The sequence below is a fragment of the Pseudorca crassidens genome, chromosome 3, assembly GCF_039906515.1.
Source record: "Pseudorca crassidens isolate mPseCra1 chromosome 3, mPseCra1.hap1, whole genome shotgun sequence".
NCBI lineage: Eukaryota > Metazoa > Chordata > Mammalia > Artiodactyla > Delphinidae > Pseudorca > Pseudorca crassidens.
This window is the reverse complement of record NC_090298.1, coordinates 63,112,977-63,126,409: the sequence shown is the minus strand read 5'-3', so window position 1 is coordinate 63,126,409 and position 13,433 is coordinate 63,112,977. Positions and strand designations below refer to the sequence as shown.

General features: G+C 35.8%; 1 protein-coding gene across 4 annotated transcripts in view; it reads left to right on the top strand.

Moving 5' to 3' along the window:
* The window catches only part of HOMER1 (homer scaffold protein 1), a 125,343-nt gene that overhangs the window by 31,127 nt on the left and 80,783 nt on the right, over positions 1-13,433 (top strand). The gene's annotated exons all lie outside the window — the stretch shown is intronic.

Sequence of the window (13,433 nt, the reverse complement as noted above, 5' to 3'; positions counted from 1 at the left end):
ATACATACTACTATGTATAAAACAGATAACTAATAAGAACCTGCTGTATAGCACAGGGAACTCTACTCAATACTTTGTAATGGCCTATATGGGAAAAGAATCTAAAAAAAAGAAAGAATGAATATATGTATAGGTATAACTGATTTACTTTGCTCTACACTTGAAACTAACACAACATTGTAAATCAACTATACTCCAATAAAAATTAAAACAAAACAAGACAGTAAGCTACAGAAAGGTTGGAGAGGGAGCAGGGGTCCTATCCTGTAGTGGTTTTTCCTCCTGAGAGGTGATTCCACATGAGAATCACCTTGGAAGCGGGGCTGCCCACCAGACCAGTGATTCTAGGGCTTGGGGCCAGGTGTTTGTAATGCAGCCAGGGTTGAGAAACACTGATGGCAGGTCTTTAGACCATTTTAAGGACTTTGGCTTTTACTATGAGTTAGATGGGAAGCCATTAGAGGGTTTTGAGCAATGTTCCACCTGATTTAGGTTTTATTACTTTAAAACTCTATATTATGAAATTTTTTAGACATACAAAAAAGTAGAAAATACAGTCTCCTATACCACCATTTTCCCACCCACTTCAGTAGCAACCTCATTTTGCCTTACTTGGTTTATCCTAACCTCTCGCCCCTTCTTTATCTTTTTCCTGGAGTATTTAAATACTAGCTTCAGTTTTTAGAAGGATCACTCTGGTTTCTGTGTTGGGAAAAGGCAAGGCAGGGCAAGGGCAGAATATAAGTATATCTTCCATGGATTTTTTTCTCTGAATATACAGTTGACCCTTGAACAACACGGGTTTGCGCTGCGAGGGTCCACTTACGCTTGGATTTTTTTTGCTAGATACATATCACGATACTGCACGATCTAAGGTTGGTTGAATCCAAGGATATAGAGAGCTGACTGTAAAGTTGTACTTGGGTTTTTGACTGCTCAGAGTATTGGTGCCCTTAACCCTCACGTTGTTCAGGATTCAACTGCAGATAAATTTTTAAACAAAAATTGAATTGTGCTGTGTAAACAGTTTTACATAAACTCTTTTCACTTACTATATTGGACACCTTATGTCACTGAATATTCTGGAACTTTGTTTTTTAATGGCTACATAGGATTTCGTTATGTGGATCTACCATGATTTATTTGATCTTATGTCATTAGATGTTTTAATTTACAATATTTGCTTATCATAAACAATGTGGTGATACATCCCTATAGCTAAATATCTGCATATATATATATAATTTCCTTAAGGTAAGTTCCTAGAATGGAATTGCTATGTCAAAGGATATGCACAGAAATTTAAAGCTTTTGATATGCATTGTCAAAGTGTTTTTGTAAAGCCTTTACTAATTTATACCCCCACTAGGTGTTTCTGAAAGTGTCAGATTTCCTTAAACTCAAACATTGAATTTTTTCATTAAAAAAATAAAAGATTTCCTTTTATTTGTTTTGACAGGTGAAAAAATGATAACTCATGGTTTTAATTTGCAGTTCTTTGATTCCTAGTGAGGTTGAATTTCATTTCCATTTGCATTTTTTAAAAAATACGCTTATTATATCATTTTCTAGCTGTGTGACTTTGGATAAGTCACTTAGGACCTATGCTTTTGTACTATGAAATGGGTGTTGTATACCTGCTTCACAGAGTTTTCATAAACATTAAGTAAAAGCATTTTTTATCTCTAGGTTTTTAAACTTTTTGATCCACAGTAGGAAAAAAAAAAAAAAAGACATCCTGCTTTGTGACAAGCATATATAAATATGTAGCCAAAAGTTTCATGAAATGATACATATACCCTTACCAAGTGTGATACAGTCTGATGTTTTACATTCTCATTCATTTCTTAAAATGCCCATTAAATTAATTATAACCCTCTGGGTTGTGACCCAGTGTTTGAAAAACACTCTCATAAGCTCTGGAGTACTATATCTTGTCAGGTGCTCTTTTATCTTTAGTGATTATCTCTTCCAGGTAGCTCAGAAGTCAGCCTCCCTTTACCTCTACTAAATTCATTTTCAGAAAAGATAAAGAGGAAACAAACAACCAAATCTAGCTTACTGTACTGTTGAATCAAATTTTTGGTCAGTGAAAAATGTTAAATAACTTCACAGTCAGAAAATGTGTTTGTTTGGGCTTTTGTGATACCATAATGACTGAATTGTTAACACAGTTGTTGTGTAATAGATCTAATGCATTTGAGCAAAACACCACATAATTACAGGGATTGATTGTATTTGCAAAACCCCAAATTGGGACACAGCATCTGATAGTTTTGCCTATGATTTTTGTTACCTGAAAAGCCGACAAAAATGGAAAACATAGGTCACATTTAGTTATATTTAGTACAGCCTTTTTCAATGGAAAAATAAAACAGTATGAAAGCTAGGTAATCCTGAGATACTGGGAATGTGTGGCGACCATGCATAAAATACCAGATGCTGTTCATTGGTCGGACTTGTAGCTAAACTACTTGAGGACCACTCAGAAAAGAGATAAATCTAATTATTAGCTGTGACTAGAGGAAACTTGATCAGATGAAAGTGAGAATCACTTCCAAGCTTGAGGGCTGTTGGAATGAAAATTGCAGAGAGAAACAGAGTGGGAATGGACTGGTGGCGTTTACTATTTGGAAAGCATCCGGGAGTTTAATGTATTTGAGAAGAGAATTGTGTTGTTACTTTTGACCTCTAGTTTAATATTAAATATGTTTTATCTGTTAAAATTATTTTTTGATGCTAAGACAGAAAAATTTTTTGATGACTCTAAGTTAAAAATTTGACTAATACACATTTTCCATTTTACTCGCCCCTCCACAAAGGAGAAAATTTTAAGGCATGTCAGAAACAATTTGGTACAAAAATATGAAAACTAAATTTTATACCAAAGAACTGTAATTTACCTTTGAAAAATAGCAGAATATATATGCTATATCTATACTATATTGATTTTTAAACATTAAATGTCATCAGATTTAGAAAAATAAGCAACTCTGCCTTTCTCTATGTTAGTGGGTGTTCACCTTAATTAAGTCCACCTAAATTCTAACATGTGGTTAGAATTGTATATATGAGATGTTTCCATGCATATAGTTTGAGTGATGACTTTGGATTCTGGTCTTTTCACTCTCTGCAGCTAAGATAGGGTTTTAAACAAGCTTAGGAATAAGGGTAGAAATCTTTTGGGCTCAAATGGCCCAGAAATATATGAAGACCTCCTTAGCCTCACTAGTAATCAGGGATGTGCAAATTCAGCAATGGTGAAATACCGTTTCATGCCCATCAAGTTGGCACAAATTACTTGGACCTTACCAAGTGTTGGGAGGAAATAATATTAGACTATTAAAGTATAAACTGGTACATGTGTTGTGAGAAGCAATACAGAAATGTGCTATGGTGCATACCCCGTGACCAGGAATTCAGCTTCTAGTATCTCTCTTGCATGTGTACACAAGTGAACATACAGGGTCATTGTTTGTAATAGTGCAGAAATTGGAACAACCTATATGTCTATCAGTAAGGAAGTGGCTACAAAAATTGTCCAGTATTTTCCACTTGAAATACAGTATGAGTAATACATGTAATTTTAAATTTACAGTTTCTAAAAGGTAAGATAAATTTTAATATATGTTGACAATACAGTTGACCCTTGAACAGTGCTGGGGTTAGGGGAACCAACCTCCCACTCAGTCAAAAATCTGCTTATAACTTCTGACGCCCCCAAAACCTAACTACTGATATCCTATTATTGACAAGTACTGTTACAAGTAACATTAATAGTTGGTTAACACATATTTTATATGCTATATGTATTATATAGTATATTCTTATAATACAATAAGCTAGACAAAAATGAAACGTCATTAAGAAAATCATAAGGAAGTGAAAATACATTTACAGTATTGTACTTATCAATATCATTAAGTATATATCATCTGTTTACGAGATGAATCACCTGTCAGTACCTACATCGATATTGTCTTATATGATACAAAACAGTGTAGATGTTATACATATTGCTAACACTAGACATCAAAAGTGATAAGATAATGTGAAAAAGAAATTCATTTTTATTTACAGGTGTAACAATTCATGCATTGATAACGAAGAGGCAGCAATGTGATGGCTTTATGGTAGCCTAGTGTTAATAATCAATACAATTGCTTCACAGTAGCCTAGCCTATACACTAATGAATGAATGATTATAAAATTTTTATGGCATACAGTATTACAGTCATATTCATAATATAGTATTAGAAACATTGTTACCTTTTTTTTTTTTGGCCACGCCAAGTGGCATGCGGGATCTTAATTCCCCCACCAGGGATCGAACCCGCACCCCCTGCATTGGAAGCATGGAGTTTTAACCACCAGACCGCCGTTACTTTTTTTTTAAACTGCTTACCTGTGATGATAGGCTGATACACAGTTTCTCCAATTATCAGAGAGAGGGGCATACTGTACGGTAATGTAATTCTTTGAAAGCAAAGTTAAACAGTAAGAAAACTAACTCATTATTAATTTTTTTTTAAGAAGATGTTGGGGGTAGGAGTTTATTAATTAATTTATTTATTTTTGCTGTGTTGCGTCGTCGTTTCTATGCGAGGGCTTTCTCTAGTGTGGCAAGAGGGGGCCACTCTTCATCGTGGTGCGCGGGCCTCTCACTATCGCGGACTCTCTTGTTGCGGAGCACAGGCTTCAGACGCGCAGGCTCAGTAGTTGTGGCTCACGGGCCTAGTTGCTCCACGGCATGTGGGATCCTCCCAGACCAGGGCTCGAACCCGTGTCCCCTGCATTAGCAGGCAGATTCTCAACCACTGCACCACCAGGGAAGCCCTCATTATTAATTTTATATTAAATATTACTCACCTTATAACTATGTGAGGATAGACCAGTATCTACATATATTTTATGCATTCATGACATACCTAACTTTTTCTTATTTTTTTCAATTTTCCTAGGCTATGTGGTTTGTCTGTGAGCTTTTTCAAACTGTTGTGTAATCTGCAAAAAATTTTCTAATATATTTATTGGAAAAAATCCGAGTGTAAGTAGACCTGTACAGTTCAAATCCATGTTCAAGGGTCAACTGTTTATCCATAATATTTTTAACATATGTAAAGAGATTCAGATATTACATTCTTTTTTCATACTATCCACTGTGTATTTTGCACTTAGAGCACCTCTCAGTTTGGATGCTAAAATTTTTATCAAAAATACTTGATCTGAATTTAAATTTCATAAAATTTACACTTGAAGCAGTAGATTCACATATCCAAGTTGTTCCATACATGCTTAGAAGTATTTCAGTAACTGACTTACTTGAGTATCAAATAAACTAATTCACTTTCTCAATTTCCCTAGCCACATTTCAGATGCTCAGTAGTCACCGTATTGGATAGTGCAGTTCTGATCATAGTGCCAACTTCTGCACTGCAGTTTAAAAAAAAAAGATCTACATATTGCATAAAATAAAATGTGGCTGATTTAGTCAGATTTCTCAGTGTTAATAAGAATTCTAGAGAAATGGTGTGCGGTTTTATTGTTTGTTTTGAGCAATTAAACATATTCAGAGTAATACAGGGAATAATGTAACATCTATGCAACCACTATTCAAATGTAGCAAATGTTAATATTTTGCCAAAATACCTTTGGATCTTTCTGTTCAATATTTTGCCAAAATACCTTTGGATCTTTCTCTTCAATCATAGGTTTATTTTTTAGAGTATTTGCTTGTTCAGATAGAAAATGGATTGCATATTCACTTGGTTAGTTCGTAGTAAGTGTAAAGGAAAAGAGTACCTAAGAGTATTATTGTTCCTTGAAGTATTGTTGGTATTATAACTTAAATAATCTTTTAACATTTAATTCACTTAAAAAGTTTCTAGGAATTGGATGTCTACTAGAAAATTACTTATTTTGGATTTTTAGGAATATGCCATATATATTAACAAGAATTAAATTCTCATTAACAAGAGGCTATTTTCCTTAGATTTCCCTAGTGTATACTGTGAGTTCTCAGAATATAGCTTTATTTAGTGGAAATCAACTGGGAAAAGAAGAATGTTTAAAGTCTAGTGAAATTGAAAGTACAGTACTAATTTTAAATGTAACTGAGTTACCAGGAATACCTCCTCATATATTTTAAAACACCAAGTATTTTATCTGAAATAAATAGAGTTTTAAAAGGGGGAGTGGGGCAGAGATGATGTCACTTGGAAGTCAATACTCAAAGGACCTAGCAAGCCAGGTCCTTTGAGTACTGAAGATGTTGCTTAAATATATACATTGAGTGGGTTTACTTGCTCTTTCCAATGAATTTGAACATATTCCTTTGATCTTTTAAATGTAGCTACTGATTAAGGTGCCCAAAGTAAATAAGTACTGTAATCCCTTTTAATAACTAGTGCTGTGCCTTAATGAAAGGACTGAGACTGAGAAAAAAAAAAAAGAAAACTTAAAATGAAGGCTGTATATAAGGAGTATAAACAATGTTGTTACTGTTTGAAGTACAGTTTTATAATTTAGTAATCTTAAACTCCAGATTGAAATTTTTAATTTATTTGATTATATTTTCTTCAGATATGCTAATTAAGTCAAATACCTGATGTCATGAAGATATTTCTGATGCACAATTGTTATGATACAATGATTTTCTTAAAAAATCTTTCGTTTGAATGTGTAATTAACCAGTTCAAAGACCAAGGAATTCAGATCATACAGTTTTTAAGAATTCTTCCAGAAAAGACGTTTTGTAGTTGTTGGTGTCACATTTTAATTCTGTATACCTATGTTATAGCAATCTCCTTTACGATTTTGTTTTTGCTGTATAGTAACTTGGAAGTTTAAACAAACACCTGCTATGTTTTTGGTTCATCACTAGATGGCGCTCTTGTGGTACAACTATGTGTGCGGTAGCCATTAGTCGGATAAGCTTTGCTTGCCTCAGAGGAAGCATGTGTTATTTGTTTGTTTTAAAGAAAATTCAAAATGGATAAGTAATCACCTGTTAAACACATAACATGGTAATAGAAATACATAGCTGATAATATGCAGTCATAATCTTTGAGCCGCGTCAAAATAGCTGTTTCAGTCAGTAAGATTTTTCTTACAGGCCTGTGCTGGGAGAGTAGAGGTGGGTGGTGGGATAGCGGAAGTAAACCAATTACCTGATAATCCAGTGGAATTAACACTTTATATTATTAACTAGTACAGGACAGTTCTTTTGAGGACATTCCAGTGCTTGAGCTCCAGCTTGTCTGAAGACATGCTGTGCCAACTCATAATGGCACTGAGACTAAATTCTTCAGGCATTGCATTTGACGTTAAATGTCACTTGTGTCCATCCACTCCTTGTCTTATCCTTGCCCATGTCATTTTGGCCTTAACACCTATTGTCCCGCTTCTCTTCCCACTTCAAACTCCAAAAACCAAGCTAAAGGTAGAATGTTTTTTGTCTTACTTCCTGTGTATTTACTTCTAATGAAGGAAGGAAGTGGACATACCTTCAGCACTTCCAGAGCCATAGAGCCATTTGGAATTTCTGCTCCTGTCTTACTTTCCCTTTATTCCTCTTTATGAATAATAAGAATGCTTTCAGATGATGTCCTGTTAAGTTAGTTGAGTTCCAAGCTATTAAAAATTGTCACTTATTCTATGGTTCTTTGACAGTCTTCAAAAGTGGCCCCTAAAGCATTCTTTTCTCAGCCTTAACTGTGATGTAAGTGTAGCTTCCTACACTGTGCCACTTAAGAAAATCTTTTAGTACTAGAACAAGTTTTAAAAGTTAAATAGTACTTAAAGGTTTGTAAAGACAAGTACTAGTTTCCTATCTCATCTTGTCCTTCATCTAGCCCCGTCCCCCCAGGCAACTGCTTTTACAAATTCCCATTTTTATTTCTCTTGGTAGTTGTCTGCATATCTCTAATATGCTGTTATACTGCTGTTTCTTGATTAAAAGACTTGAATATTAAATCCTTATAGCAGAAAGTCAATTGATAATGAACTTTTATGATTTCCATGTTTCTTCCACCCATCTCAATCAGTTAGCCTTATAAATTTTTCCATTGATTACCTCTACAGTATTAAATGGGGCCCTAAAAATCTAATTGTATGTGGATCTGTGTTACAAAGTTAATGAATGACCAGTGTGTGCTAGCTAGCCAGGAGAACTGGAAGACCACCAATCACATTTTATTGGGGAGCACATTATTGCAGAATTTATTATATGTAAGCCTCTTTCCTCAATTATTATTTGTGTAATTTTTTAAATGACAACTGCTTGGAACAACTAGGAAACTTGTTTTATCACATAAAAAGCCTAGAGGCTGAGTCATCGATTCAATGACATAATCAAGGAAACAGATTCCTGGTTTTTCCATCTGCTCTTGTTCACAATGTTGGCTTTGTTCTCAGGTTAGCTGCCCTCAAGGTCCTAAGATGACTCTTCAGGTCCGAGTGTCACTGCAAACACAACGTTATTTAAGAGAACGTCCCTTCTTATGTGTGTGGTTTTTTTTGTTGTTGTTGTTGTTTTTTTCTTGTGGTACGCGGGCCTCTCACTGTTGTGGCCCCTCCCGTTGCGGAGCACAGGCTCCGGACGCGCAGGCTCAGTGGCCATGGCTCACGGGCCCAGCCGCTCCGCGGCATGTGGGATCTTCCCGGACTGGGTTACAAACCCGTGTCCCCTGCATTGGCAGGCGGACTCTCAACCACTGCCCCACCAGGGAAGCTCTTATGTGTGTATCTTTTTGTGAGTGTACCCAGGAGCTTCCAGCAGACCTTCCCTGATTATCTCATTAGCCAGAACTGCTTCAGAGGTCCATTCCTAAACAGACTTCTGGCAAGGAGAATGGGATTGCATTGATGATCTTAGTGAAGCTCACAGTCATGTGGAGGAGGATAGAGAACAACATCTGAGGTGTGTTAGGAAGGAGCCAGGAGGAATAGTTGGCGGATGGTCAACCAGCAGTGTCTGTAGCAATGTCAAACTCTTAGTGGAAGGTGTCATTTACCTTATACCTTTAACCTCTGCCAGGCTACTTTCTTTTGGAAAATTAAGTGGAAAGTCTGGCAATTGTTTGATTGAAACCATAACTTTCTTCATATCCGCTTTGCTATGTATGTAGTATCAATACTTTTACAGAGTTTTAGCCCACGGTTAAGACCTTCAGAATTCTTCTTATACCAACTTCCTAGAATTATTTTACGAACCTTCTGGAAAACACTTCAGTAACCTTTTCTAACAGTAAGGTCATTTGAACTACTCATTGCCTTGACTTTTTTTTTAATTTTTCTTTCTTTCTTTTGGTTGCATTGGATCTTCGTTGCTGCATGCGGGCTTTCTCTAGTTGCAGTGAGCAGGGGCTACTCTTCATTGTGGCACACGGGCTTCTCATTGCAGTGGCTTCTCTTGTTGAGGAACACAGACTCTAGGCGGGCGGGCTTCAGTAGTTGTGGCACATGGGCTCAGTAGTTGTGGCTCACGGACTCTAGAGCACAGGCTCAGGTGTTGTGGCGCATGGGCTTAGTTGCTCCATGGCATGTGGGATCTTCCTGGAGCAGGGCTCGAACCCGTGTTCCCTGTGTTGGCAGGCGGATTCTTAACCACTGCACCACCAGGGAAGTTCTGTCTTGACTATTGATGTAAGAAGTTACAAAGTAGATGATTCTCTAGGATTGAAGTGTGTGTGTGTCTCTGTGTGTTCTGTGTTTAGTTTTGTTTCTCTAAGCTAGTTTAAAGCATTTCATGCAAAAATCTATTTGCTTTCAAAATTGATTTTTAGATTAATGTTTAATTTCTTAGGAGAATTACTTTGTGTCATATCTGTTTAAGAAATAATACTGTAGTCATGACTAACGCCTCAATTTTGTATTATGCCATATATATATATATTCTAGTAACAGTAATGTCAATAAAGATGGTAGAATATACAGATTGGCTTTCAGTGAGATGTGTTTACCTCAAAATTTATCTTTTGATTCTCATATTGTGGCTATAAATGTAAGTCCTATGAGATGTTACTGTGTTACGTGAAAAAGAATTCTAGGATCAGATCACTTTGCTGCATGCTGGGTTATTCAGGGTTAAATGGGTTTCTTTACTGCAGGACTTCTCAGAACCTTTAGTATATTAACGTGCATTATAAATGTTTCAGAGTGGAACATGTAGGTGTTTGCAGAACTTATATAAGTATGGAACACTCAGTTCTAGGACTTTTGTTCCATAGAACATACTTTGAAAATGCTGGTATTTGACGCAGTTAGTTTTGTGTGAATTGTTATAGAGGAGGTAGTGTGTCTAACCTTTATTTATGAGTGCCATCCAGTTTATTTGAAAACGTATTAGCACTTGAACACTTGGGATAATCAGTGTCAGATGCTTTTCAGATCCTTTAAGAGATAAGTGCTTTAAGATTTCGGGTATAGCTTCTCTACTGCTGCTTCTACAGCTTTTCTCTAAAATGAAATTTTTCCATTTTAATGTTGAAATGTACCTTAAACAGATGAGATAAGCTCCCTTGATGATTCCCAAAACTTTTCACTCCAGCCTGGTTTTCTCTACTGAGCTCCAAACTAACATTTTAAGTTCCCTTCCTGACAGTTTTACATGCAAACCCTATAGGCATCAGAACTTGGTCAAAACTGAGCTCATCCTTTCCCTCACCATCCCCCCTGTTCCAGACTTTATTTTCTGTTTACCACACTGCCTAGTGGCACTGTCTTCTTTTCAGTCACCCAGACCAGAAGCCCAGGAGACTCAGATTCCTCTTTCATCTCCTACATCATGATTTCTCAACCTTGACACTGTTGACATTTTTGGCTGGATAGTTTTTTGTTGTAGGAGGCTGTCCTGTACACTGTAGATGTTCAGCAACACCCTTCTTCCTACTAGAAGCCAGTAGCAATCTCCCTCCGTTGTGACCACCAAAAACGTCTCCAGACATTGTAAAATGTCCCCTGGAAGACAACTCACCCCTGTTTGATAAACCACTGCCCTACATCCAAACTGTTCCTTTATCTTATTGATTCTACTTTCTAAATTTACCTTTAACCCCTCCTCATGTCTTTATTCCACTCCCTAACCTCCTATTCTTTTTATTTTTTTAATACTTGGGATCCTTTGTAAGGTTCTGACTAGTGTCCCTATGTCCAATGTTGTTTCCCTTCAACCCACCCTTTTCAGTGCTACTAAATTTATCTTTCTAAAATGCAAAGCTGTTCCTATTTACATCTCTCAGTAGATTCCAGTGGGTACCCTCATGAACTGGCTTCTCTATCTCTAGCCTCATTCTTCAAAGGCACGCATACTCACTGAGGTTCTTGCTACACATGCCTAAGTACAATGCTCTCTAACCACTGTGCCATGGTTTCAGACTCTCCTTAGGCATCAGTTTCTCCACAGTAACCTTTACCCACTTATTTTCAGAGACTCTATCATGGTGAAGGGCATTTTATTTGTTTAACATATCTGTCTTCCCTCACCAGACTGAACTTTTCAAGGGCAAAGACCATCTCTCTCTGTTTTTACCATGTAGTAGATATTCCATAAAAGGGTGAGTCATCTGCTTGTATGCCCTGACAGATGTAGTAACATCCTCGTTACTTCTAGGAATTCTCTTCCCTGGGTATCAGCTGTAAAATTATTTCCCTAGTCTTTATCATCCAGATGTTGATGGCTAGGCCTTTAACGACAGAGATCTTGAACTACAACTTTTTTTTTCTTTGAATGAACTATAACTTTCTTTAAGAAATCAGCTATTCAGAAAAGAGTTGAAGAAAACAGCGTATTTAGTTGATGTCAGATGTCATTTGCTTGTAAAATAGCTAGTTTACCCTAAAGGTTTTTATTCAGAATGGAATTAAATTGTGTGGAATAATTGTGCAGATTAATTACACTGTGTGAATTAATATGGTATGGAAAGTATTTATTGGACTCAAAACATCGCACTTCCATTGAATAAGGATTTGATGATTTGTCATATAAGGCTTGTGCAAAAGCAATATCATTGTCTTAACAATTTTACTTTTTTGGAAAATACATTTATTAGAACACATTCTTGTAATTATCAGCCTACGCTATCTAGAAATTTATCCCCTGTCAAATGAAAAAAATACTATCAAGTCAATAGAGCCAAGAATGGCCCACTTCCCTTCCTTATGTGTCTTAAAAAATAGAATTTTGTGTGAATGAATTTCCCTGTGAATTGGAACTAGCTGCAGTCACTGAACTTTAATTAAAAGGTGGAAAAAAAAGAAAAGCAGAGGTTGCAGGGCTTTTCGACGATAACCCAAATGTAGCACCAGCCTTACTGTGAAAGTCAAGGATTGAGGATGGGGAAAGGGAATGAATAGGGCCTACTCCTAATTTGGAAGAATTCTGTATCCTGGCATAGCGCCTTGCCAGATTATTAATAATTATTTGCTGAATGAACCCATGTATAATAGCAGTTAAGCCAGAAGTGATGACTTTCTGCTTCATTTTTTAGGGAGGGGCATAAAATGTATCGCTCACTTCCTTTCAAAAGTGATTCTTTAATAAGAACAGTTGTTATGGTGGTTTCCAGAAATGAAACTGGGAAGAGCCCAGTTACATACAGGGAAGGTACCTCCCTTTCCTAATAGCTCTCTAAGGGCTAAAGTAAATCATAGGAGACATATGTGACACCCAGCCCATTATTATTAATCTGAAGAAAAATTTTGCCAAAGACCAAAATTTGCCTTGCCTGTTTTCTAATTTCACTCTTTTCCATACTCTCTTTTCCCTTCTTTAAATTTAAAATTGGAAAACATTTTTAATTCTTTAAAATTAAAAAATTTAAACTTACTTAATTTTAACATTATATATATAATACCAGTTAAAAGTTTCTTTAGGACCTTAAGCTGCTTTAGGAAAGAAAAGTGTTATGTAAATGAAAGAAACATTTGGACTCCAAAAAAATTTTTGGTAAATGCTCTTTACAAGAGAATTCTTACTGAGAGCTTGGAAAATTTTGCCTTATAATGCTTCTATCACATACAGATCATCTCATGCTTGTTTTTTCAGACTGTAAAAGAAATCTGTAATGATCATATTTCGAATATATATTTTTGATAAGTTTTGATTATTGAAATTATAATTTTTAAAACCTCTATTTATCTTTAAGGCCTTACTTGATCTAAGTAAAAGATACTGTGATGATGGGCTACTTTGTTTTCCTTATATTTTTCAGTATAGTAGAGATTATATTGAAAGTAAACTTTCCCAGTAAATTCTTTACCTGTTACCAGAATAATGTAATTTTTAAATGGGTAAAAATTTTTAACTTAGTGAGAGTCACATATAAGATACTTGTATTTAAACAGCATATCATCAATTCTAATTATTTACAGTGGTTTTGTTCTATAAAGGCACCACAAACACTGAATTAATGAGTGTTGAACCATTGTCTGGA